Source organism: Pinus tabuliformis, chromosome 5_2 (assembly GCF_031772625.1).
Source record: "Pinus tabuliformis cultivar Carrire ecotype Pingquan chromosome 5_2, CPIR1, whole genome shotgun sequence".
Lineage (NCBI taxonomy): Eukaryota > Viridiplantae > Streptophyta > Pinopsida > Pinales > Pinaceae > Pinus > Pinus tabuliformis.
In genome coordinates this window covers 778,614,745-778,641,549 of record NC_142306.1, presented here as the reverse complement: position 1 = coordinate 778,641,549, position 26,805 = coordinate 778,614,745, and positions in this window count along the sequence as shown.

Genomic DNA, 26,805 nt, shown 5'->3' with positions numbered 1-26,805 from the left:
GAAGTTTCACCAAAGTCATGTTGACTACTTCTATCTTCCCATCTATATATGGATGGAATTTTGTAGATCTCTTCAACTTTGTGTCCACCTTATCCCATAATGTAGTACCAAATGCATTGTGAAATATTGTATCCCTGTCTAATATGATGCTCCTTCGTATCCCAAACTTCACCTAGACCTTTCCAAAGAACACATTTGTTGCTTCTTCCCTACTGATGTAGTTTTTATAGGGCATCAGAACACACATCTTGTTGAAATTTTTAACTACCACAAATAGGTAATCATGCCCCTTCCTAGTTGTTGGTAAATCTCCCACAAATTCCATGGAAATGTTTTCCCAAGGAAAAGTAGGTATCGATAAGGGATGACATAAACCATGTTTCTTATTGCTAGGCTTGCTGATAAAACAAAGCATGAAACCTCTTATGAATTGGCTACATGCTCTTGCATCTTAGGCTAATACACATACCTCTACAAGTTATCCACAGTCTTCGATACACCAAAGTTCCCTGCAACCTTGGAGGTGTGAGTCTCTATGATCAACTGCAATAGCTCACCTTTAGGAACACATAACTTATCTAGCCTGTAGAGTAACCCATCCCAGAGATGGTAGTCAACTATTCTATCATTATCCTGCACATGAATCTAACTCTTCTACTATTGATACACCTCCTTGAAGTCTTCATGCTATGAATATGCCTCTCTGTATGCATCATGGTTGAATGGATTAATGTGAATAAGAGTGTTATAGACATTTTTGTGCCTTACAGCTCTGAGCATGAAATTTCCATAATCTAAGGGATCCAAAGTCCCTAAACATGTTGTTCCTGCCCCTAAAGGAACAAGGTCAGCAAACTACAGCTCCTCCCAGAAGTTCTCCACCGGAAACTACTCAGAAAAAGTCAAATCAGGATCATTTCAGAGGCTACACTAGCTGCCTGCGTTGCATAGCACCCAAATGCACTGCCCAGGTGCATTGCAACGCACTTGAATGCACTACCAGGGTGTGTTGAGCGGGAAATTACAAGTGGCAAGGTCATCATGCGAGGTGGAAAGACAATGGAAGCTTCCAGAATCTTCTCCAATGACACTTGCCTCACTGAATTCGACCATTGATGAGTAAGAGGCTCTCAGTCTCCAAGTGGAAGGCTCTCACTCTCCAAGTGGAAGAAAGAACTGACAGAGAGAAAGGAAACTAGTCAGATGACAAGCTGACTCATCCTCTTTGCAAACAACTATATATGGATCCCTCATCCCAGAGATCCAAGGGGCTGGAATTTTGTACTTTGCAGAGAATTGTTGTTGGTTTGTGGATTGAGATTAGACTATTGGATGATTGCTTTGTTGGAGGTGAAGAAGGGATTCCTTTGCTGGGAGGTTGATGCTGGATCGGGCCTCATTTGGTTGTATCTCCTCCTGAACCTTTATTATTCTATCAATAAAACTATTTGAGTTTCTCCTGCATACTTGTGTATCTTTGATGTATGTTGCATTAGTATGTTTTGCTTATAATTTGATCCTAAGCTTTTCTGTATATGAATCTATGTCTTTGTGTAGTCTCTCTCTTCTTTGATCTTGCAGGTGTTGTGTTGCTGGGCAAGTGAAGGAGCAAGGGGTCGAAAGCTATCAAAGAGAGGAGGAACTGGGCCAAGGGAACTAGTGGAAGACAACGGTTAGTTCATCCCTTCCTTCTTTGTTCATAAGTTCATAAGGAAGAATACTCAAGTAGTTACTTTGTTTGTTGCTAAGGCACTGTCACACCTTAGGTGGATAGGGTCGTCCTGCATAGGCACTTTTCCCCACAACAAAATGGCGACTCCGCTGGGGAACGTGTCTAGTTAGTTTATTTGTGTTTCTCTTATTGTTTGTCTCATAAACTTGGAAGCAGCAAATCGAACTGCATTTGCCATTATCAAATGCAAAGTAGGCAGCTGCTCCTTCAATCCAATCACTGGATTTTTTTATGATTTGAACAATGGATTCACAAATGATCTGATTGCCCTTTGTGATAGCTCTTAGTCCTCCTTTAAATCATCCCTCTAATTGTACCTTACTGATTGCTTTTACTCGGCCAAAAGCCATAGATTAAACTGCAATCCGTGACACAGAACCCGGATAGAAGTCTCGTTTCTGCCCCAGCGCAGGCTCTGTGAAGAGATTCTGCATTTCAACGTAGGTCCCAAAGGGGCTACCTACGCTGTAATCCAGTTTCTCTATGTTGCAGGTGCGCTGATGAGCCTTGCCCTGTGCAGCTGAAGTTCTTTGCTCCTTTTTGCCTAGTTTTCATCTCTGATTTTTGCAGCCTGTGACCAGTGTGCGTACCTATCTGAAAACCCGTTTTCTCTGCCTTAATTCCACCTCCTTTGTGAAAAACAACTGTGAGTGTTTTTGTGTGTTTGTGGCATCATTTACAGTTTTCCATTGCAAAAGTGAAATAGTCATACTGTCATCCTTTGATTCATATTTGTCGTGAGTATCGACTTTGGTCTTAGGAGAGTGTTTACTTGCTGTTGGCAGTTGATTATACATTTACTTTGCTTTTGGTTTGAATTTTTCACTTTCTGGTGTCGAAACAAGTGTTTATTTCGAAAATTGTAGAGTGTCGTAATCTGCTCTACCTTTTGTTTTCGGAAAAAGCTTGTTTGTGTTTTTCACTTGAAAGCGAATTCAAATTTGTACATCAACTTTCTTTTTAGGCATCAATATTAAGAAAGTGAAAAACAAATACATGCACTTGTGCATTTTCATATTGATCATTTTTATGGTTTGATTTAGGAAAAAGTGCATTTACAGTGTGCTCTTTTCTCTTTGAGAAAAGATGTTGTCTTTCTTTTCCCCTTGTAGCTAGGATTTTCATTGTCAAAAAGAGATAAAAGATTTTCTTACCATCTTTAGATTGCATTTAGGAATTACATCTACATCTCGTGCTGAACCCAAAAGGCAAACTTCTAAGAAAGATCAACCTAAAATAAATTGAATGAATCTAACAATGCTTTGTAACTTAACGCACAACATAGAGGTCTAGGCTAGAGATGTGTTCCGGCGTCGTAAAGCCTGGTATCTTACCGTCGAGTGCTTGGGTGATTCCTCCACGGTGAAGCGATAAGTATCAGTACGGATTGTGCTCCCACGTACCGTCGAGTATATATTGGGAGACCCCTATAGGCTTAAAACCTTTTATCCATAGGAAGCTGTGTCGGTCGCCCTACTGATCGCAATGCACCGAACACAGCATTCGGGAAGACTGATTGCCGTACCGTAAAATGTATTCTGCAGTTTTGTGATTGGTTTGGTACACCCTCTACCTAGATCTCCAGAGCAGTCCCTTTCATTCCTTTTCAGACTCCTTAATGGAAAAGGTCCATCTGAGTACTTGTCACTTCAGGCTCATTAAAAATCGAAGGAGACTAGAGTCATCTTTTGTTTTTTCTCGACTCTTTAAAATTGAAAAAACAAGTTGTGTCAAAGCGTGTTAAAATTTATTTTAAACGGAACAATCATCACCCTTTTCCTACGTTGATCTTTCGGTTGAGAAAATGGAGCCTACCAACCAAGGAATTCCCCTTGGTGGAAATCCTAGTCCCTTCTCCTCTTGGGGAGATGTTGGTGCGCCCCATATGGCCACATTGTCGCTTCCAGGACTGACAATTGGCTTGCCGGTTTGGCTCTTCTCAACCAATGTCATTCAGAACACCACTATTCCTGAACAGTCGAATCGACAGCTAGATGAGTCTAAAGTTGCCCACCAACCTTCTACCTCTTCTAACTCTTCCTCTCCTCCTTCCTCTTCGCTTGAGGGAACTGGTAAAGCTAAAAGCCAAGTTCCTAAGGAGAAGAAGGAAAAGAAGAAGAAAGAGAAGAAGAAGAAGGAGCCAAAGGCGCATGGGGGCAAACAAGTGTCGTCCAGCAAAAATCCACACACAGCACTGACCGGGCCTAAATCGCCATGTGTCATTTGCAGAGGAGACCACTTCCATAGAGATTGTCCCTGTATTCCCCGGATACTGAGGGACTGGTCTCCTCGTTTGCACAACCTGGTGTCGTCAACCTCTGGTGATCATGTTGAAAGCACACCGTCAACTAGCGAAAGTGAAGCCCCAGGACAAAGAGGGAGAGCTAGATTTCCCTGCAAACTGTGCGAAGGCGACCACGCCATCCACCATTGTCCCTTCTTAGACGAAGCGAAAAGAGTTTTGGATGATCGTTCGGTTTCACCGTTACAACTTCCTCCTGCATATAAAAAACTCTTGCCGAGTCCTTCGTTAGTTGAAAATCCAGCTAGCCCGCTCAAGTGGTCGGCTGAAGCGCCTGTCATTGAGGATGAACCAACTGAATCCATACCAGACGAAATTCAAAAGGTCGAGGCGGCAGTTGACCCAGTATTGCCTTCAGAGGTTTTATCTTCGAATGACACAGTCACTGAAGAGAATAAAGATGACACCATCCAAATTCTCTTCATCAACACAGACTCCAATGAACATGAGGTTAATATACTTGTCCCTTTATCGCAGGAAGGGAGTTCATCAAGGTCGTATCCGGCCGTCTATTCGGTCCCACCTCCAAGCAACCTAGTTGTCTCCTTTGACTGGAATCAACTAGGCAGACCCCGTTTACCAGCAAGCATACCATTCAGGATTATCGTCCAAATATATCGAATGATCATGGCTGGTACCATCATTGATGAAGGGGCATCTGTGAGTATCCTTTCCTCGACTGCTTGGAAAGCGCTTGGTTCGCCATCGCTTTTGCCTGAGATGAGAAATCTGAGAGGCTTTGATAAAGGAACCAGTTGACCTTTAGGGATTCTCCCCAATGTGCCCATAACATTGAGAGGGAAGACAGTTCAAATGAACGTCATGGTAGTTCAAGGACCCTTGGATTATAACCTACTCCTTGGACGAGACTATATTTATTGCATGGGAGCCATCGTCTCCTCACTCTTTAGAGTAATGTGTTTTCCGCACGAAGGAAGAGTGGTCAAGCTCATGGAACAACTTTCATTTCCCGGATCACGCATAGCAAATAGTCATATACCGTCCCTAAATGGTCTCTTCACGCAAGAAATGTCTCAACCCACGATCCGTCCTCCCGATGAGCGCGAGTAAGTCGGAGGGATATGAATGGAACCCAGGGGGCATGCATCCTGGTCTGCTTCGGGCAGAGAAAACTTCGGATATAGAGTAGGTTTCTGCGGGAGAATATGACTAGTCTGTACCCCATCCGTGATTGGAAGAGGGGTTATTCTAGAATAAGATTCTTTTGTCAATGTTATCTGAGTTGGCGGGCATCGTTGCTCACCTTTGTTCTGTTTGAAAGATTAACAGACATCGACGAAGAAGTGTTTTGTTTGAAATATTAACAGAACAATCTTTGGGTGACCTGAAAGAGGTAGGCCTCTCTCGGTAAAACAAATGTTTTGGCGGAAGTGAAGTAGGGGTAATCTTGAAATCATACTTTATACCTGGGGGCATGCAAACCTTTTGGAGTGCAAGCAAAGAGCGGTTATTTATCTATTTTTTGGATTAGTCATTTCCTAACTTGCATAAAGGAAGGATGTGGGGCAAAATCTAAAAATTGCCAAATTTATATGAGACATTCTTATCATATGACTGGATTAATCGAGCAGTTTTAGCGCATAGTTCATGCTCGTTAAAAAATAAACATAAGATCGAGCAAGTATTTCAACCCGCGTTTAAGCTCGTTAAAAAATGAACTATCCTCCGGTAAATAACCACCATGAATGTAGCATTATCAACCATTAAAGCCTTGGTCATGTTTGCACCGTCACCTCCACTTTTCCATTGGCCGATCATTCACCTCCATTTGATTGTTTACCCATTTTGAGGAACAGCTACGAAGAGTGATTTCACTAGCCATCCTTGTGACACTGCCGTTATTGGAAAATTCCAAGCCTTACCTGGAATCAGCTGCTACCCTGTTCATCACTCGTTCCTCAAAAGACGAGTCTTCTTTAAGCTCTTTTCATCTGACTCGTAAAATATGAAAAGATTGCCGAGTTTTAGCCTTCCATCTCGTTAAAGCGACCGGAAGTGCTATCCCTCCTCCAGATTTTAATCTTTTTGGACCTGAGGGATTATTGCACAAAAAGATCGAGCGCTTGTTTTGTTCGGCTCGTTAAAACTATCGAAAATTCATCCCTTCTGCATTATTTTATACTTTTTCGGGCTTAAGGGATTAGATGACAAAAAAGGAATTTCGGAGTTAACTTTACGTACCTTTTCAGACTCTCTAAAATTGAAAAGGACCGAGTTATCTTTGTCGTTAGACTCGTTAAAAGCATTAATAGCGACAAACTTGTCTTTAGATGAGAACGAGTTTCACTATCGCTAGGCTCGTTAAAACATAGCGATGGGTTTACCCGAAGGGTAAATTATAGAACAAGCATATGTTATTCTCCTCAAGCTTGACAAAAATAAAGAGGTACTAGTCAGCAATGACTGGGGAAAAATTTGGAAAAACTCAAAGAAACTTTATTGGTAGCAGGTCGCTCTTGAACATGACACTTCCACTCCGTGCCCGAGTCGGGTTGGGTTGTTTCATTCACCGGTCACATCACCATGGTCTCGCCATACCATCCACATTTGGGGTAAATGCTACCAATCCATCACATAAGTGTCGCCGATATGTTCAAGAGAAGTCATTCAGAAGGAGTCAACCGTGTCCCATCCACTACCATACATCATGCTTCATTCTTTCCATGACTGCCACCCTGAACCATATATCATGAGGTTGTTTTCACCTCCATCAAAATAATTTGCTCTGTTTCGTGTCACTGATGTGGGATTCATTAAGGCCCTCCTTTGAAGGATCGCTTCTTGTCGACATCAGCTCATTATCCAAGAAGTTGATCTAGGAACACCCCCCTCAGTACTTTGAAGCTTGCATGCCTCAATGGCAAGTTTCTCACTTCTGGCGACAAGTATACATCAATGACCTTCGACCGAAAGATTTTGCATGGTGTTCGACACCAGGTCCTTTATTCACACCACGTGAATTGTACTGCAGTACCTTGAGGGTCATCATCATTATCAGCGATTGCTCTCGCGCTTGTTAACAGTTTACATCATTGACTGGTAATCAAGCGATGTCTTTCCATGTTCGACTTCAACACATTTCTCACATGGATCGACTTGTACTTAGAATGAAGATCGGACGAGATTGAAGACCCCGGATCTAGTTTCATCTATCTGGGCTGCGATATATATTCAGGAAAATAAAGACATTGAAATGTACAACATTACAGCATAGATAATCATCCTACCAAAACGATGATGGCTCTATCAGAATCATCAGTCTACCATCAGACGATTGTCTGTCCTATGTACATGTAAATGAATTTATAAAGCTGAGCATGGGAATGCCTGCCTCAGCTAGATCATGAGAAAAGTATGAAAATAATGTATTGTATTGTATCTTATTACAGGTCTCCTCCCAGCATTGAAAGAACTTCGGATCCTCCTAATAAAGCATTTCACCCGATAAACGGCCTCATACTTTAGGGGGCAACTGTTATAGACATTTTTGTGCCTTACAACTCTGAGCATGAAATGTCCATAATCCAAGGGATCCAAAGTCCCTAAACATGTTGTTCCTGCCCCTAAAGGAACAAGGTCAGCAAACTACAGCTCCTCCCAGAAGTTCTCCACCAGAAACTACTCAGAAACAGTCAAATCAGGATCATTTCAGAGGCTACACTAGCTGCCTGCGTTGCATAGCACCCAAATGCACTGCCCAGGTGCATTGCAACGCACTTGAATGCACTACCAGGGTGCGTTGAGCGGGAAATGACAAGTGGCAAGGTCATCATGCGAGGTGGAAAGACAATGGAAGCTTCCAGAATCTTCTCCAATGACACTTGCCTCACTGAATTCGACCATTGATGAGTAAGAGGCTCTCAGTCTCCAAGTGGAAGGCTCTCACTCTCCAAGTGGAAGCAAGAACTGATAGAGAGAAAGGACACTAGTTAGATGACAAGCTGACTCATCCTCTTTGCAAACAACTATATATGGATCCCTCATCCCAGAGATCCAAGAGGCTGGAATTTTGTACTTTGAAGAGAATTGTTGTTGGTTTGTGGATTGAGATTAGACTATTGGGTGATTGCTTTGTTGGAGGTGAAGAAGGGATTCCTTTGCTGGGAGGTTGATGCTGGATCGGGCCTCATTTGGTTGTATCTCCTCCTGAACCTTTATTATTCTATCAATAAAACTATTTGAGTTTCTCCTACATACTTGTGTTTCTTTGATGTATGTTGCATTAGTATGTTTTGCTTATAATCTGATCCTAAGCTTTTATGTATATGAATCTATGTCTTTGTGTAGTCTCTCTCTTCTTTGATCTTGCAGGTGTTGTGCTGCTGGGCAAGTGAAGGAGCAAGGGGTTGAAAGCTATCAAAGAGAGGAGGAACTGGGCCAAGGGAACTAGCGGAAGACAACGGTTAGTTCATCCCTTCCTTCTTTGTTCATAAGTTCATAAGGAAGAATTCTCAAGTAGTTACTTTGTTTGTTGCTAAGGCACTGTCACAGCTTAGGTGGATAGGGTCACCCTGCATAGGCACTTTTCCCCACAACAAAGAGTCCCCCAAGATGTGGTTGTTGATGTCCATGGACTTGAAAACATATCGACCAACTTATTTGTTCTTCCCTTCTTATACTTGATCACTAAATGAAACTCCTATAAAAACCCTATCTAGTTGTAACGGTTGGTATGTTTTAGCTTATTGTGGGCTTGCAAGTACTGTAATGGTTAGTGATATGTGTGGATTACTCTCTCCTTTCCCATCAGATAGGGATTCCACTTCTTCATAGCTTGTGCCATGGCATAAATCTACTCCTCCCATAACATACCCACTGGCATTTATATCCACTTCAAAGGGTCACTACAAATTTGGTAATGCGAGAACTGGTGCTTGGCTAATATTCTTATTTATATTTTCAAAAGTCCTTTGTTGACCTTTTTCCCAATGGAAACTCTTGCCACTTACTATTATGTCGTGGGGTAGTGATGGTGTTGTTAGAGTCGGTCTGGTCAGCCCTCCGTCAAAGATCAAAACTCTTTGTGCATTTCAATTTTAGGTTTCCCGCTCCATTCACCCAGCTGCATTTCACTAGGGACATGCCATGATCTAACGGAGAAAGTCATGCTAGTCATTTTCCCTCATGTTTGGTCCCTGCTGGCTCAGGTCTTTTTCCATAATCACCGAAGCTCATGATAGTCAAGGTCTGGTCCTTTACAGGGCAAAGTCATCTTTTATGTTTGGATCTAGGAATTCATCAATTTGGTCTTTGAAACCATGTCCAGAACAAGCCATGCAGGCCAGAGGGAGGCCCTTATACAACTATGGTTCAGAAAGCTTCATCATCACCTGAAGAGACAGCGACTCTTCTTCAAAACTCTGTTTTGAAGAAAAGTCAAACAAGGTCAACTATGACAAATTTTTTTCAAAAAATCACCAGTTGACTTTTCAGATGCAGTTATGATTTACATGGCCCAATGCTCTGTCGTATAGTCCCTGCAAAGAGGTGCTGAAAATTTCATCATTTGAGCCAAAATGTCAAAGGGAAAGTGAAAATCAGTGTGTCTAAAGGTCAATGAAAAAGTGTAAAACTCAACATTAGAAAAGGGGTTTTCAAAGAGGCAAAAATCAAACCCATCTCCTCCAAGGCTATAAATACATGTTTTGACCCAAACCAAAAGCATTGTGCTCTTGCAAGCTTTGGAGAGACATTGCAAAAGTGAGAAAGCGAAATTGTGAGTGTTTGAGTGAGTGAGAGTTGGATTTCGAGGGTGCGGCACATACACCAAGGAGTGCGGCGCACACGCAGCTAGCCCGCAGTGGGAAAATTACAAGGGCACGATGCACACGCAGTGCGCAGCGCACTGGGCTTGGCGTGCGACGCACACAGCCAGGGGCATAAAAAATTACCAAACCGCTTCAAGTCCGTGTGAAGGCTAGCAAAACAAGAGGTAGGCCCTGTGGACACCTCTTCTCCATCAATTTTGTCATTGATATGGTGTTTATGAGATGTTTAAATGTCACCCAAAAGCATAAGGTCAACCATGAAAGAAAATCACCATGAAAATGATGGCTGGGGTTGCAAAAATGTGATGATAGCACCAAGGTTTCACTCCACTCCCCTTGTCCCCTCACCCATCATCTTTCTCATCTCCCCTTGACCATTTTTCCTAAGAACCCCACCCTAAAACCACTACATAACCCTTTCCCTATCCATGCAAGCAATTCATGGTGAAATTCTAAGCGCGCGGCGCACACACAAGGAGGTGCAACACACTCATTGTGCGCAGCGCACTCGGAGCCAGTTCACAGTGTAAAAATGCCACTAGCGCAGCACTCACAGCGCTCGGTGTACTGGGCAGTGCGTGCGGCGCACTGAGATATAAGCCCAGAAAACCACCAAATTGCTTAAAAATTTTGTGAATGCCTATCAAACTTGAGAGGTAGACCAACTACCTTCACTCTTGGCATTAAACTTGAGAAGAGTACCATGATTTTGATGAGTATAAATCTAATGCCAAAATTTTTTTTAGTAAACAAAAGAAGACACAAAGAAATCAAGCTCCTAGGGTTTTTGCTACAGTAACAGTGTTGTCAAAGTGTTCTCCTACCCTACATCATTTTCCCCTTATCATCACCCTAACACCACTGTAATCATATTCCTTTTTCCCCCTCCTCCTATGACTCAAAAAACCCAAACCCTACCAAAATAAATTCAAACCCTACCCCATCAATATTATACCCAAAACACTCCCAAATCCCTGATAAATCTCTCCCTTTAGCCCCTATTCCCCTTTCATCATTCCTCTCCTAATACTCCCTGTTTTATTGTCCCCTTGGTGACAGATTTTCAGAGCATCTACCAGTTCCATTGGATTAAGAGGGCAACATAAAACTTAGGGTACAAATAGCAGTAATGGCATCAGAAGTTTCATCAGAGTATGAGGAAGGGACCCACAGTGACACATCTTCAGGAGAGAGGACCCATAGGAGACATCACCGGAGTGGCAGACATCTTAGAGATGAGCCAAACACCCTCTCTGAGCTGCAGGCATGCACTCTTGCCATGTCTTGTTTCCAACACTTGGCATGTTATGAATTTTGTCAGAGGGTGGCAAATGTCAGAGTTCATCATGAGTTGGCCCGACTTTTTTCACTTCACCTACATGGAGGATAGTCCATCTTGGTTGGGGTCACTTTGACATTGACACCCAAGACCATATCAGTGGCGACAGGCATACCCAACATTGGAGAGTAGTGGCATAAGAAAAAGAAGGTAGAGAGGCATCATTATGAACCTTACATCAAAGACAGCTATTTGAGCCAACTCACGAGAGTTTTTCCATTCAGATTTCTGAAAGATGAGTATGCCCCGCTAATGAAATTGATCATGAAGTACTTCAGTTGCGAAGGGAGGTTTTCTCGACTCTATGCCTATTACATCAGGTTTCTCATACACTTTACCAGGGTGCGGATGGTGAACCTCCCATTTTTCATCTGCGAGAACATAGAGAGGATGACGAACTTCATGCAGCACAAGACCCCTCGACAGGAGCTCAACAGTGTGTATCACTTTGCCCTTATCCAGATTTTGGTAGACCATCAGTTGGGATTGTAGGGTATTTCTTGGGAGGACTTCATCTCCCGTGACTTCTTCAGCGCTCCACAGGTGGTTTCAGGGGCAGAGCATGAGGTAGGGGGCCCATCTCATCAGTATGAGTGACATGAGACTGCCACTATGCCAGTATATATCACCTATCAGAAAGGCAGTAGACCCTTATTTGCAGCAGAAAAGCGAGTGTTATCTCCACCCAGGGTGGAAGGGGCCTCGCTTCCGACATCAGCATCACAGGAGCAGGGTAAGGGTAAGGAGCCAGTGAAGGAGGAAGGACCATCAAGTGAGCGAGAGACCGAGTTTGTTCTCGTCTAGGATGATGAGATAGATGCTGAACCAACAAAGGAGGAGCTCACAGAGATCATCTAGGAGCAGTAGTCAGTGATTGACTCCTTGTCCCTTGAATTGGAGAGGGCCAAATGGAACATGAACTACCTGGAGTAGAGAAACAAGCAGCTGGAGGACTAGCAGACGATTATGGAGCTTCAAAACATTCGTGAGCATCGCCAAGATGCTCAAAGGAGATGAGTTCAGCCCACATCACTGGAGGAGGCGATCAATGAAGATCGGGAGGCCTATCTCGAGATTAGGAACATGCAGTTGGAGACGCTGCTGAACAAAGCCGACCAGGTGTTGTGGGGAAAAGTGCCTATGCAGGACGACCCTATCCACCTAAGGTGTGACACTGCCTTAGCAACAAACAAAGTAACTACTTGAGTATTCTTCCTTATGAACTTATGAACAAAGAAGGAAGGGATGAACTAACCGTTGTCTTCCGCTAGTTCCCTTGGCCCAGTTCCTCCTCTCTTTGATAGCTTTCAACCTCTTGCTCCTTCACTGGCCCAGCAGCACAATACCTGCAAGATCAAAGAAGAGAGAGACTACACAAAGATAGATGTTCATATGCATAAAAGCTTAGGATCAGATAATAAGCAAAACATACTAATGCAACATACATCAAAGAAACACAAGTATGTAGGAGAAACTCAAATGGTTTTATTGATAGAGTAACAAAGGTTCAGGAGGAGATACAACCAAATGAGGCCCGATCCAGCATCACCTCCCAGCAAAGGAATCCCTTCTTCACCTCCAACAAAGCAAATCACCCAATAGTTCTAATCTCAAACCAACAACAATTCTCTGCAAAGTACAAAATTCCAGCCTCTGGATCTCTTGGATGAGGGATCCATATATAGTTGTTTGCAAAGAGGATGAGTCAGCTTGTCATCTGACTAGTGTCCTTTCTCTCTGTCAGTTCTTGCTTCCACATGGAGAGTGAGAGCCTTCCACTTGGAGACTGAGAGCCTCTTACTCATCAATGGTCGAATTCAGTGAGGCAAGTGTCATTGGAGAAGATTCTGGAAGCTTCCATTGTCTTTCCACCTTGCATGATGACTTTGCCACTTGTCGTTTCCCACTCAACGCGCCCTAGTAGTGCATTCAAGTGCGTTGCAACACACCTAGGCAGTGTACTGGGGTGCTATGCAATGCAGGCAGCTAGTGTACCCTCTGAAATGATCCTGATTTGACTGTTTCTGAGTAGTTTCTGGTGGAGAACTTCTGGGATGAGTTGTAGTTTGCTGACCTTGTTCCTTTAGGGGCATGAACAACATGTTTAGGGACTTTGGATCCCTTGGATTATGGACATTTCATGCTTAGAGCTGTAAGGCACAAAAATGTCTATAACAGTTGCCCCCTAAAGTATGAGGCCGTTTATCGGGTGAAATGCTTTATTAGGAGGATCCGAAGTTCTTTCAATGCTGGGAGGAGACCTGTAATAAGATACAATACAATACATTATTTTCATATTTTTCTCATGATCTAGCTGAGGCGGGCATATCCCATGCTCAGCTTTATAAATTCATTTACATGTACATAGGACAGACAATCGTCTGATGGTAGACTGATGGTTTTGATGGATCCATCATCCTTTTGCGAGGATGATTATCTGTGCTGCAATGTTGTACATTTCAATGTCTTTATTTTCCTGAATATATATCGTAGCCCGGATGGATGAAACTAGATCCGGGGTCTTCAATCTCGTCTGATCTTCACTCTAAGTACAAGTCCATCCATGCGAGAAATGTGTTGAAGTCGAACATGGAAAGACATCGCTTGATTACCAGTCAATGATGTAAACTGTTAACAAGCGCGAGAGGAATCACCGATAATGATGATGACCCTCAAGGTACTGCAGTACAATTCACGTGGTGTGAATAGAGGACTTGGTGTCAAACACCATGCAAAATCTTTCGGTCGAAGGTCATTGATGTATCCCTGTCGTCGGAAGTGAGAAACTTGCCATCGAGGCATGCAAGCTTCAAAGTACTGAGGGGGTTGTTCTTAGATCAACTTCTTGGATACTGAGCTGATGTCGACAAGAAGTGATCCGTTAAAGGAGGGCCTTAATGAATCCCACATCAGTGACACGGAACGAAGCTAATGATTTTGATGGAGGTGAAAACAATCTGATGATATATGGTTCAGGGTGGCGGTCATGGAAAGAATGAAGTATAATGTATGGTAGTGGATGGGACATGGTTGACTCCTTCTGAATGACTTCTCTTGAACATATCGGCGACACTTGTGTGATGGATTGGTAGCATTTACCCCAAATGTGGATGGTATGGCGAGACCATGGTGATGTGACCGGTGAATGAAACAACCCAACCCGACTCGGGCACGGAGTGGAGGTGTCATGTTCAAGAGTGACTTGCTACCATTAAAGTTTCTTTGAGTTTTTCCCAATTTTTCCCCAGTCATTGCTGACCAGTACCTCTTTATTTTTGTCAAGCTTGAGGAGGATAACATATCCTTGTTCTATAATTTACCCTTCGGGTAAACCCATCGCTATGTTTTAACGAGCCTAGCGATAGTGAAACTCGTTCTCGTCTAAAGACAAGTTTGTAGCTATTTAATGCTTTTAACGAGTTTAATGACAAGGATAACTCGGTCCTTTTCAATTTTAGAGAGTCTGAAAAGGTACGTAAAGTTAACTCCGAAATTCCTTTTTCGTCATCTAATCCCTTAAGTCCGAAAAAGTATAAAACAATACAGAAGGGATGAATTTTCAATAGTTTTAACGAGCTGAACAAAACAAGCGCTCGATCTTTTTGTGCAATAATCCCTCAGGTCCAAAAAGATTAAAATCTAGAGGAGGGATAGCACTTCCTGTCCTTTTAACGAGCTGGAAGGCCAAGGACTCGGCAATCTTTTCATAGTTTACGAGTCAAATGAAAAGAGCTTAAAGAAGACTCGTCTTTTGAGGAACGAGTGATAAACAGGGTAGCAGCTGATTCCAGGTAAGGTTTGGAATTTTCCAATCACGGCAGTGTCACAAGGATGGCTAGTGAAATCACTCTTCGCAGCTGTTCCTCAAAATGGGTAAACAATCAAATGGAGGTGAATGATCGGCCAATGGAAAATTGGAGGTGACGGTGCAAAACACGACCAAGGCTTTAATGGCTGATAATGCTACATTCACGGTGGTTATTTACTGGAGGATAGTTCATTTTTTAACGAGCTTAAACGCGGGTTGAAACACTTGCTCGATCTTATGTTTATTTTTTAACGAGCATGAACTATGTGCTAAAACTGCTCGATTAATCCAGTCATATGATAAGAATGTCTCATATAAGATTCCATTTTTTATGGAGCTTGCGCCTTACAAAGCTTTGCTCCAGATCCTTTCTTTATGCAAGTTAGGAAACGACTAATCCAAAAAACAGATAAATAATCGCTCTTTGCTTGCACTCCAAAAGGTTTGCATGCCCCCAGGTATAAAACACAGTTTCAAGGTTACCTCTCAATTTGCAGACAAAACATTTGTTCTATCAGGAAAGGCCTACCTCTTTCAGGTCACCCAAAGATTGTTCTGTTCCAAACAGAACACTTCTTTGGCGATGTCTACTGAGATAAACAAAGGTGGGTGACAACGAGCGCCACACACATAACTTTGACAAGAGAATCTTTTTCTAGAATAACCCCTCTTCCAATCGCGAACGGGGTACAGACTAGTCATATTCTCCCGCGGAAACCTACTCTATACCCAAAGTTTTCTCTGCCCGAAGCAGACCAGGATGCATGCCCCCTGGGTTCCAGTTACATCCTTCCGAATCACTCGCGCTCATCGGGAGGATGGACTGGGGGTGGAGACATTTCTTGCGTGAATAGACCATTTAGGGATGGTATATTACTATTTTCTATGCGTGATCCGGGAAATGAAAGCTGGTCCACGAGCTTGACCACTCTTCCTTCGTGCGGAAAACACATTACTCTAAAGAGTGAGGAGACAATGGCTCCCATGCAATAAATATAGTCTCGTCCAAGGAGTAGGTTATAATCCAAGGGTCCTTGAACCACCATGACGTTCATTTGAACTGTCTTCTTTCTCAATGTTATGGGCACATTGGGAAGAATCCCTAAAGGTCGACTGGTTCCTTTATCAAAGCCTGTCAGATTTCTCATCTCAGGCAAAAGCGATGGCGAACCAAGCGCTTTCCAAGCAGTCGAGGAAAGGATACTCACAGATGCCCCTTCATCAATGATGGTACCAACCATGACCATTCTATATATTTGAACGATAATTCTGAATGGTATGCTTGCTGGTAAGCGGGGTCTGCCTAGTTGATTCCAGTCGAAGGAGACAACTAGGTTGCTTGGAGGTGGGACCGAATAGACGGCCGGGTACGACCCTGATGAACTCCCTTCCTGCGGTAAAGGGACGGGTATATTAACCTCATGTTCATTGGAGTCTGTGTTGATGAAGAGAATTTGGATGGTGTCATCCTTGTTCTCTTCAGTGACTGTATCATTCGAAGATAAAACCTCTGAAGGCAATACCGGGTCAACTGCCGCCTCGACCTTTTGACTTTCGTCTGGTACGGATTCAGTTGGTTCATCTTCAATGGCAGGCGCTTCAGCCGACCACTTGAGCGGGCTAGCTGGATTTTCAACTAACGAAGGACTCGACAAGATTTTTTTATATCCAGGAGGAAGTCGTAACGGTGAAACCGGATGATCCTCCAAAACTCTTTTCGCTTCGTCTAAGAAGGGACAACGGTGGATGGCGTGATCGCCTTCACATAGTTTGCAGGGAAATCTAGCTCTCCCTCTTTGTCCTGGGGCTTCACTTTCGGTAGTTGACGGTGTGCATTCAACATTATCACTAGAGGTTGACGCCACTAGATTGTGCAAACGGGGAGACCAATCCCTTAGTATCCGGGGGATGCAAGGACAATCTCTATGAAAGTGGTCTCCCTTGCATATGACACATGGCGATTTAGGCCCGGTCAGTGCTGTGTGTGGATTTTTGCTGGACGACACTTGTTTGCCCCCATGCGCCTTTGGCTCCTTCTTCTTCTTCTCTTTCTTCTTCTTTTCCTTCTTCTCCTTAGGAACTTGGCTTTTAGCTTTACCAGTTCCCTCAAGCGAAGAGGAAGGAGGAGAGGAAGAGTTAGAAGAGGTAGAAGGTTGGTGGGCAACTTTAGACTCGTCTAGCTGTCGATTCGACTGTTCAGGAATAGTGGTGTTCTGAACGACATTGGTTGAGAAGAGCCAGACCGGCAAGCCAATTGTCAGTCCTGGAAGCGACAATGTGGCCATATGGGGCGCACCAACATCTCCCCAAGAGGAGAAGGGACTAGGATTTCCACCAAGGGGAATTCCTTGGTTGGTAGGCTCCATTTTCTCAACCGAAAGATCAACGTAGGAAAAGGGTGGTGATTTTCGTTTAAAATAAATTTTTAGACGCTTTGGACACAACTTGTTTTTTCAATTTTAAAGAGTCGAGAAAAAACAAAAGATGACTCTAGTCTCCTTCGAATTTTTAATGAGCCCGAAGTGACAAATGCTCAGATGGACCTTTTCCGTTAAGGAGTCTGAAAAGGAACGAAAAGGGACTGCTCTGGAGATCTAGGTAGAGGGTGTACCAAACCAATCACAAAACTGCAGAATACGTTTTACGGTACGGCAGTCAATCTTCCCGAATGCTGTGTTCGGTGCATTGCGATCAGTAGGGCGGCCGACACGGCTTCCTATGGATAAAAGGTTTTAAGCCTATAGGGGTCTCCCAATATATACTCGACGGTACGTGGGAGCACAATCCGTACTGATACTTATCGCTTCACCGTGGAGGAATCACCCAACCACTCAACGGTAAGATACCAGGTTTTACGACGCCAGAACACGTCTCTAGCCTAGACATCTATGTTGTGCGTTAAGTTACAAAGCGTTGTTAGATTCATTCAATTTATTTTAAGTTGATCTTTCTTAGAAGTTTTCCTTTTTGGTTCACCACGAGATGTAGATACAAATTCCTAAATGCAATCTAAAGATGATAAGCAAATCTTTTATCTCTTTTCGACAATGAAAATCCTAGCTACAAGGGGAAAAGAAAGACAACATCTTTTCTCAAAGAGCAAAGAGCACACTGTAAATGCACTTTTTCCTAAATCAAACCATACAAACGATCAATATGCAAATGCACAAATGCATGTATTTGTTTTTCCTTTCTTAATATTGATGCCTATAAAGAAAGTTCTTGTACAAATTTGAATTCGCTTTTCAGTGATTAACACAAACAAGGAAAATACTCGTTTCGACACTTAGAAAAGCACAAATCCAAACCAAAAGACAAAAGCAAATGTATAATCGACTGTCAACAGCAAGTAAACACTCTCCTAAGACCAAAGTCGATACTCACGACAAATCTGAATCTAAGGACGACAGTATGACTATTCACTTTTGTAATGGAAAACTGTAAATGATGCCACAAATACACAAAAACACTCACAGTTATTTTGTACAAAGGAGGCGGAATTAAGGCAGAGAAAAGGGGTTTTCAGATAGGTACCTATACTGGTCACAGGCTGCAAAAACAGAGATGAAAACTAGGCAAAATGGAGCAAAGAACCTCAGCTGCACAGGGCAAGGCTGATCAGCGCACCTGCAGAACAGAGAAACTGAATTACAGCGCAGGTAGCCCCTTCGGGACCTGCGTTGAAATGCAGAGTCTCTTCACAGAGCCTGCGCTGGGGCAGAAACGAGACTTTCAACCGGGTTCTGGGTTACGGTTTGCAGTTTAATCTATGGCTTTTGGCCGAGTAAAAGCAATTAGTAAGGTACAATTAGAGGGATGATTTAAAGGAGGACTAAGAGCTATCACAAAGGGTAATCAGATCATTTGTGAATCCATTGTTCAAATCATAAACAAATCCAGTGAGTGGATTGAAGGAGCAGCTGCCTACTTTGCATTTGACAATGGCAAATGCAGTTCGATTTGCTGCTTCCAAGTTTATGAGATAAACAACAAGAGAAACACAAATAAACTAACTAGACATGCTCCCCAGCGGAGTCGCCATTTTGTTGTGGGGAAAAGTGCCTATGCAGGATGACCCTATCCACCTAAGGTGTGACAGTGCCTTAGCAACAAACAAAGTAACTACTTGAGTATTCTTCCTTATGAACTTATGAACAAAGAAGGAAGGGATGAACTAACCGTTGTCTTCCGCTAGTTCCCTTGGCCCAGTTCCTCCTATCTTTGATAGCTTTCAACCTCTTTCTCCTTCACTGACCCAGCAGCACAATACCTACAAGATCAAAGAAGAGAGAAACTACAAAAAGATAGATGTTCATATGCATAAAAGCTTAGGATCAGGTAATAAGAAAAACATACTAATGCAACATACATCAAAGAAACACAAGTATGTAGGAGAAACTCAAATGGTTTTATTGATAGAGTAACAAAGGTTCAGGAGGAGATACAACCAAATGAGGCCCGATCCAGCATCACCTCCCAGCAAAGGAATCCCTTCTTCACCTCCAACAAAGCAAATCACCCAATAGTTCTAATCTCAAACCAACAACAATTCTCTGCAAAGTACAAAATTCCAGCCTCTGGATCTCTTGGATGAGGGATCCATATATAGTTGTTTGCAGAGAGGATGAGTCAGCTTGCCATCTGACTAGTGTCCTTTCTCTCTGTCAGTTCTTGCTTCCACATGGAGAGTGAGAGCCTTCCACTTGGAGACTGAGAGCCTCTTACTCATCAATGGTCGAATTCAGTGAGGCAAGTGTCATTGGAGAAGATTCTGGAAGCTTCCATTGTCTTTCCACCTCGCATGATGACTTTGCCACTTGTCATTTCCTGCTCAACGCACCCTGGTAGTGCATTCAAGTGCGTTGCAACGCACCTAGGCAGTGTACTGGGGTGCTATGCAACACAGGCAGCTAGTGTACCCTCTGAAATGATCCTAATTTGACTGTTTCTGAGTAGTTTCTGGTGGAGAACTTCTGGGAGGAGCTGTAGTTTGCTGACCTTGTTCCTTTAGGGGCATGAACAACATGTTTAGGGACTTTGGATCCCTTGGATTATGGAAATTTCATGCTTAGAGCTGTAAGGTACAAAAATTTCTATAACACCAGGACCTTGCTCTATTGAGACATATGGCTTTCCGTTACAGGGTGCGAAACATGAGTGCACAGGCCCGGATAAGGAGTTTAAAAGCAAAATTGAGGAAAGCAACAAGAAGGGAAAAACGGGCAAAGGAGCAAGATAGGCTGATAATCTTGGCTGAGGCTTCCTTGGCTCAGCATGGCACCCCATAGGGAACCTCCAGCCCAAATTTCAAAAAATTTGGGCAAATTTTGGTCACAGGGAAATTTTTGGACAAAAAACAGGGATTTTCTACCTATGTGCCGCGACACTGGCGCGACGCTAAAATTCTAGGGCTCCAATGGAGAAACCGCTTGCATATTTGGATTCAGAATCGAACATTATGACTACTGGTGTCCAAGAAAAAGATTTGGGCAAGGTCTGGGTCTCGTAAAGGTAAAAAAACACCCAAAAATGGCCTCCTTGCCACTTTTTTGACACACAGAAAGCAGTCTTGGGAGAATGAAGATTTGGAAATTCTAGTGGTGTTAGAAAGTAGACAGGACAAGCTTTACAACAAGCCCACTTGGGAACATTTTGGACACCTGCAAGTGCCCCAAAACAGGCCCCAAAGTAGTGCGACACACAGAGGAAAAATTGCCAATTTTCTTCTGTTTCACGAAATTTTGGTTCGCTACTTCTCCAAGTGGGCCCGGTCATTTACACTTCGGTTTTTTGGCACCAGAGGCGGCATTTAAAGAGTTTTTTCTCCATATTTTCTTCTATCCAAGTGGCGAAGGAAGGAAAATGGTCACCCAATGCCAAATGTCATGTTTGCAGCGCTGCACCTGTAGCTGATGGTTGGCTCTCCATCTCCCTTTTGTAATGATTCGAGTAACTTACCAACCCCTGGGTGTTCTATATCTTCCTCACACATTCTATATACTGTATGCAATTTATTTGCAAAGGGTTGGTTGGCTTGTAAATTCTGGGAGACTGTGGGAAAGAAACTTTGTTTCTTCACTGTGTATTTTTGACAGAGAATTAATGAAAGGCAGCGGCTCTGTTTCATCAGATTCTTGTGGTTGTGAGTGTAGCAAATGTATTTCTTATGTGTTCATATGTATTTATTTATGTTTCATAATTCATTTCATGCTCATTTCCAGTGAAATTTTCTGAGTGAGATTAGGTAGAATCCAATTTTTATTGCTCTGCCTGTGGGGAAATTTCATGTTCAGTGTTATTCTTCTGTTGAAAAGGATTCATGTCATTATGCCCTTTTCACTTTCTTCAGCAATCTATTCATGCCGTGGTACCTCAAACTAAATTGTTAAATTTTCCGCCTACCTTGCCTCGCGGAATAATCTGTGCGTTTGTATTAAATTCTCTATTCTTTGCTGAGCACCAGTCCCATAACATCCTAGAAGCTCGGTCATTTCATAAAATTGTTTCCAGAATCTCCATTAACTTACTAGTCTAAGGTAAACATTGTATTGTAAGTCATCTCAGACCTTTTTTCAATCATTTATTAACTGAGCATGAGTTAGAGAGAGCCCTCTCCTGCTCTAGTAGGGCTAGCTACCAGACTGAGCGTGGTTTGTGGTTACCCTAATTTTTTCCTTCCTTCAGCCTGAGGCAGATTTAGGTGCTAACATAGTGGCGACTCCATTGGGGACTAAGTTGAAATCAAATCCCCTTGTTTCATAATAATTCTAGGCTTCCAGATGATAAGCCTAGGATTAGAAAGGCTGAGTAAGTTGGTAGTGTCCCGTAATTTCTCTCAATAGCACTCCAGCTTCGAGACGATATACCAGAGAAAATCCAGACCCGGACCCTCCTCATATTTATGAAAACCCCAATTTGATCCCAAGACTCCTTTGTCAAGAAAGCACCATAACTCCCGTGTTCAAATCCCATTCATGTCCTGACATTTTTGAGTATCTTGAAGAGCTTGAGTTTGATGAACGATTTGAGATATCACTGTTTGAGTCTAAATCTGAAAGGGTTGTTGATTATACCGTCCCCAATCCGCAATTTCTTGTAGACCTTGAAACAGAAAGAGCTAATAGATTAATTGATAATTACATTGTAACACAGCCCCAAACTCCAATTGCAAGCCCCTTGCAAACTGTACACACTCCTCCAACACCTCCAAGGCCAAATCTACCGAGAATGATGGTTGCCCGTTTTGCACTCCTTGTTCTGTCCCAAGTCCTAGATGACATGCCAAATGATTATCAAAGTAAAATCCTGTTTTTTGATGGCACTCCTAATACCATTACTGCTCAGCAACATGTAGACAAAATGGTAGAGTTTTACGAACTTCATGAGATTGATGCAGAGAAAGTGGCAATGAGGCTATTTGTACAAACATTTGCAGGTGATGTGAGGAAATGGTTCAGAGGCTTGACGACTGCAAGTATCACTACCTTGGCTGAACTACAAAGACAATTTTTGAACTGATGGGAAGTGAAAAAGAATCCCCTTCAAATTCTGGCCGAATATGAACAAATCAAATGGAATGCCGGCGAGTCGGTCCAAGATTATTGTGTTAGATTTAATGCAGTCTACAACGAAATTCCTGACCATCTAAAGCCACCTATGGGACTAGCGATGATGAAGATTCTAGATGGTTTTGATGCTGACATGGTGTAACAATTAAGAGAGAGAGAAGTGGCTACAATGGAAGACATGTAGAAAATTGCGGTCAGCGTTGAGGCAAATATGTTGTCCAAAAGAGCTAGAGCGAAAGCAGAGAAGAAAACCACCGTGAAAGAAGAATCTTCTTCAATGGATCAGCTTCTTAAAAAGGTAGAGCAGATGCTTGAAAGGGTAAAACTTGACAAGCCAGAGCCACAAGTTAGGAATCCTAACTTTCGTGGCCAACAACAGCCACAATATAGGATAAGACAAAGAGATCAGTGAGCTCAAGAGCAGACAACACAACAGCCGGTACAAACACCTTTCCAGCAGAATTTTGTACATGGACCAGAGTCAGATGAGGACAGGAACGTAATAGGCAAAGAAAACCACCTCTTTAGTACAGATGAGCTGCCTACTTACATTACCGAAGAGGAAGGATGTGCAGTGAATTCAGCTGCATACCAAGACACTGATTTTATTCTAGCTAGCGACACCGTGTTGGAAGAAGAATCAGAAGAATATCAAAGGGGGTATATGAATGCTCTGTCTGCACAATAACAACGATACTCACTTAGAAACAAAGATGTGCCAGCCAAACCAATTCAGAAAAAGAAGGAGGGTGAAACAATAAAAAATGATTCATCAGCTACACAAAGAAAAGGAAAGGAGGCGGTTCGTCTGGAGAGCAGCAAATCAAAATCAGTAGAACAATCACAACAGCAAGCCACATCAAAGGAAAAGGAAAGGAAAGAGATCCCAGTCAAAGAGGTAGAAAAAAATCCCACCTTTAGCCTAGAGAATGAGATTTCTAAGTTAAAGGTATCCATCCCCTTGACTGAAATCATGAAGAACAACAGTTATAGAGGACAGATTTCTAAAATGTTGAATTTGGACCCAATGTTTGACATGGTAAATGTAGAAGATGATCAGCGTGAAATGATTTTTGGACCAGCAACGAATGGTGAGTCTCCCGATAGTGATATGCCGCCCTTCTATACCAGTTTACGATTGCATGATTTTGTGTTACACAATGCCATGTTCTATTCTGGAGCTTCTCACAATCTCATGCCCAAGGCTATCATGGATAAGCTTGGTCTGGACATCACCCGGAAATATCATGACCTCTATTCCTTCGATTCCAGTAGAGTAAGGGGTATAGGACTCATCAAAGACTTAGTTGTGAGTTTGGATCAACTTCCTATGAAAAATGTATTGATGGATGTGGTGGTCGCAGATATTCCTCCAAGGTTTGGCATGCTTCTTTCCAGGTCTTAGGTAGCGAAATTTAAAGGGAAACTACAGCTGGATTTCTCCTATGCAACAATCCCGGTGTTTGGACAAATGAAGAAGTTATATTGGGAACAAAAAATGAAATATAGGATCACAAGCAAGGAGAAACCAATAAATCATCCTATTAACTATGTACATACAGATTTAGAGTCTTTTGTTTTGTTTTCAGATAGTTTAAATGAGATAGATAGTCAGATAGTAGAAGCAGACAAATTACCGGAAAAGAAAAAAAATTCAGAGAAATTTTGGAAAAATAAAGACAACGAAAGTAGGAAAATGTTGGGAAATCAGCTGAAAATAATGGGCAGCAAGTAGACAAGGCACGACAAACAGATTTCCAGCACTTACAAGAGGAGGAAGAAGGTTTGTTGACCATGGATTTCGATGGAGCAGTAGGGAATGATGGCGCTGGAGTTGGAATTTGGGTACGCAGTCCCTTCTCCGCCCCAAACAAAGTGCCTAGCAGCGTGAGGGTTTGCTCTTACAAGCTGGCCTTTGAATGTTCACATAATGAAGATGAGTATGAAGCTCTGATTGCTGGCCTGAAGATTCTTAGAAAGTTGAATGCGAAGAGGATTTTGGTATATGGCGATTCCGAGGTTGTAATAAAACAGGTCAGAGGTGAGTATCAAGCAAAACATCCTAGGATGCGGGCCTATTGTAATGCAGTTTTAGACATCTTGAAGCTATTTTCAGAATACACCTTCACTTGTGTGCCACGTATACAAAATAGTATTGTTGACACTCTTGCCAAGGCAGCGAGTAGCTTGAAGATTCCCATGAACTCCAGCAATAAATTTGAAATCCATTTCAAGCATAGTCCAACCATTCCAGACAATCAGCGATATTGGCAAGTGTTTCAAGATGATGAGGAGATTAAGGATTTTCTTCTCAACAAAGGCAAGTTTAAAGAAACCTCAATTGATTTGGAAAACGATGAGGGCAAAGGGAATGGTACAGATGAAGTGCGGATTAATCAAATAGACGTATTACAGCTGAAGAATAACATCATTCCTAAAGGCTTGATACCTCTAGAGGAACTTTTTGATCAGGATGATGTAGCCTGCAAGCCAACATTGCAACCAATGGAGAAAGTTATAGAAGAAGTCAACATTGGTACAACAGCCAATACAAGTAGGTAAATTTGTTCAAAGCATTACCGCCAAAGATCAAGGACAAATACATCAGTTTGATGGCTTCATTTGCATATGTGTTTGCTTGGGATTATTCTGACTTGAAGACCTATGATACAAATATTATTCAGCACACAATACCTATCAAGCCCAATAAAAGGCCATTTAGACAAAAGATGAGAAGGATAAATCCAAAGTTGCTGCCATCTATCGAAAAGGAGGTAAATAAGTTGTACAAGTCAGGTATCATTGTGCCCATCATATTTTCAGATTGGATATCTAACTTAGTGCCTGTACGCAAGAAGACCGATGAGATCCACTTATGCATCGATTTCAGAAATCTAAATAAGGTCTCATTGGAGGACAACTATCCACTGCCCAAGATGGACCATATAGTTCAGCGAGTAGTGGGGGCATCTCGTATGTCACTGCTTGATGGTTATTCCAGATATAACCAAATTTCTATCCATGAAGATGATAGAGACAAGACAGCATTCACCACTCCATGGGGAACCTTTCACTATGCCAAGATGCCCTTCGGTTTAAGGAATGCAGGTGCCACATTTCAACGGGCAATGGACTTGGCTTTTGCAGATGAGAAAGATGTGTTTTTGGTGGTGTACTTGGATGATTTGACGGTATTTTCCAAATCTGATGAAGAGCACATGCATCACCTAAAAATTGTCTTTCAAAAGTGCAGGAAATATGGTCTATCGCTGAATCCTAAGAAGAGCTTGTTTGCCATGGAGGAAGGCAAATTACTTGGGCACATCATTTCAAAGGATGGCATTCGTATAGACCTAGCACGTGTGCAAGCAATTCAGCAAATCGATCTGCCTAGGAACAAAAAGGAGATACAATCATTCAATGGTAAGATGAATTTTTTGCATCGCTTTGTGCCTAATCTTGCAGAACATTTGAGAGAAATGACCAACATGCTCAAGAAGGACAGCCAGGTGAAATGGACAGAGGAGGCTGTAAAATCTTTCAACTTGGTCAAATTAGCCCTTTCTTTAGCTCCAGTTCTAGTCAGCCCAGACTACACTCAGGATTTCATATTGTTTTCATTTGCTTCTGAGCACACTATGGCAGCGGTATTATTGCAGAAGAGAGGTGATCATGAAAGACCCTACAAGATCATTGAGAAGCAAGCCCTGGCATTGGTGAAGGCATTGAAGGATTTCCGGGTATATATCCAACATTCATACATTCTGGCCTATGTTCCTAATACTGTTGTAAAATATGTTTTAGTGTAGACTGATCCAGAAGGGAGAAGAGGAAAATGGATTCCAGCCTTGCTGGAATATGATGTGGAGATAAAGCCTACAAAGCTGGTCAAAGTGCAGGGGTTTGTGAAGCTAATGGCTGAATCAAACTTGCATGCCTTGGACATAAATCTGATCGCTGCCATGTCAGATGAGAATGAGGAAGGAATGTCAATTCAGGTATCTGAAATGTTTGCTTTGTCCCCATGGTATTCATATATAATATATGTGTTGAAAAATCTATTGCCATTGCCCGACATGACTAGAAACAAAGCGAGAACACTCAAATTGAAGGCTGCCAAGTTTTGTATTTTGAATTCTGCATTGTATTGGAAAGATCCCGGTGGCATTTTGTTAAATTGTTTGGTGGAAGAGGAGGCAAAGAAAGTCATGGAGGATTTCCACGGAGGAGAGTGTGGTGGTCATCTTTTTTGGAAATCAACAACGAA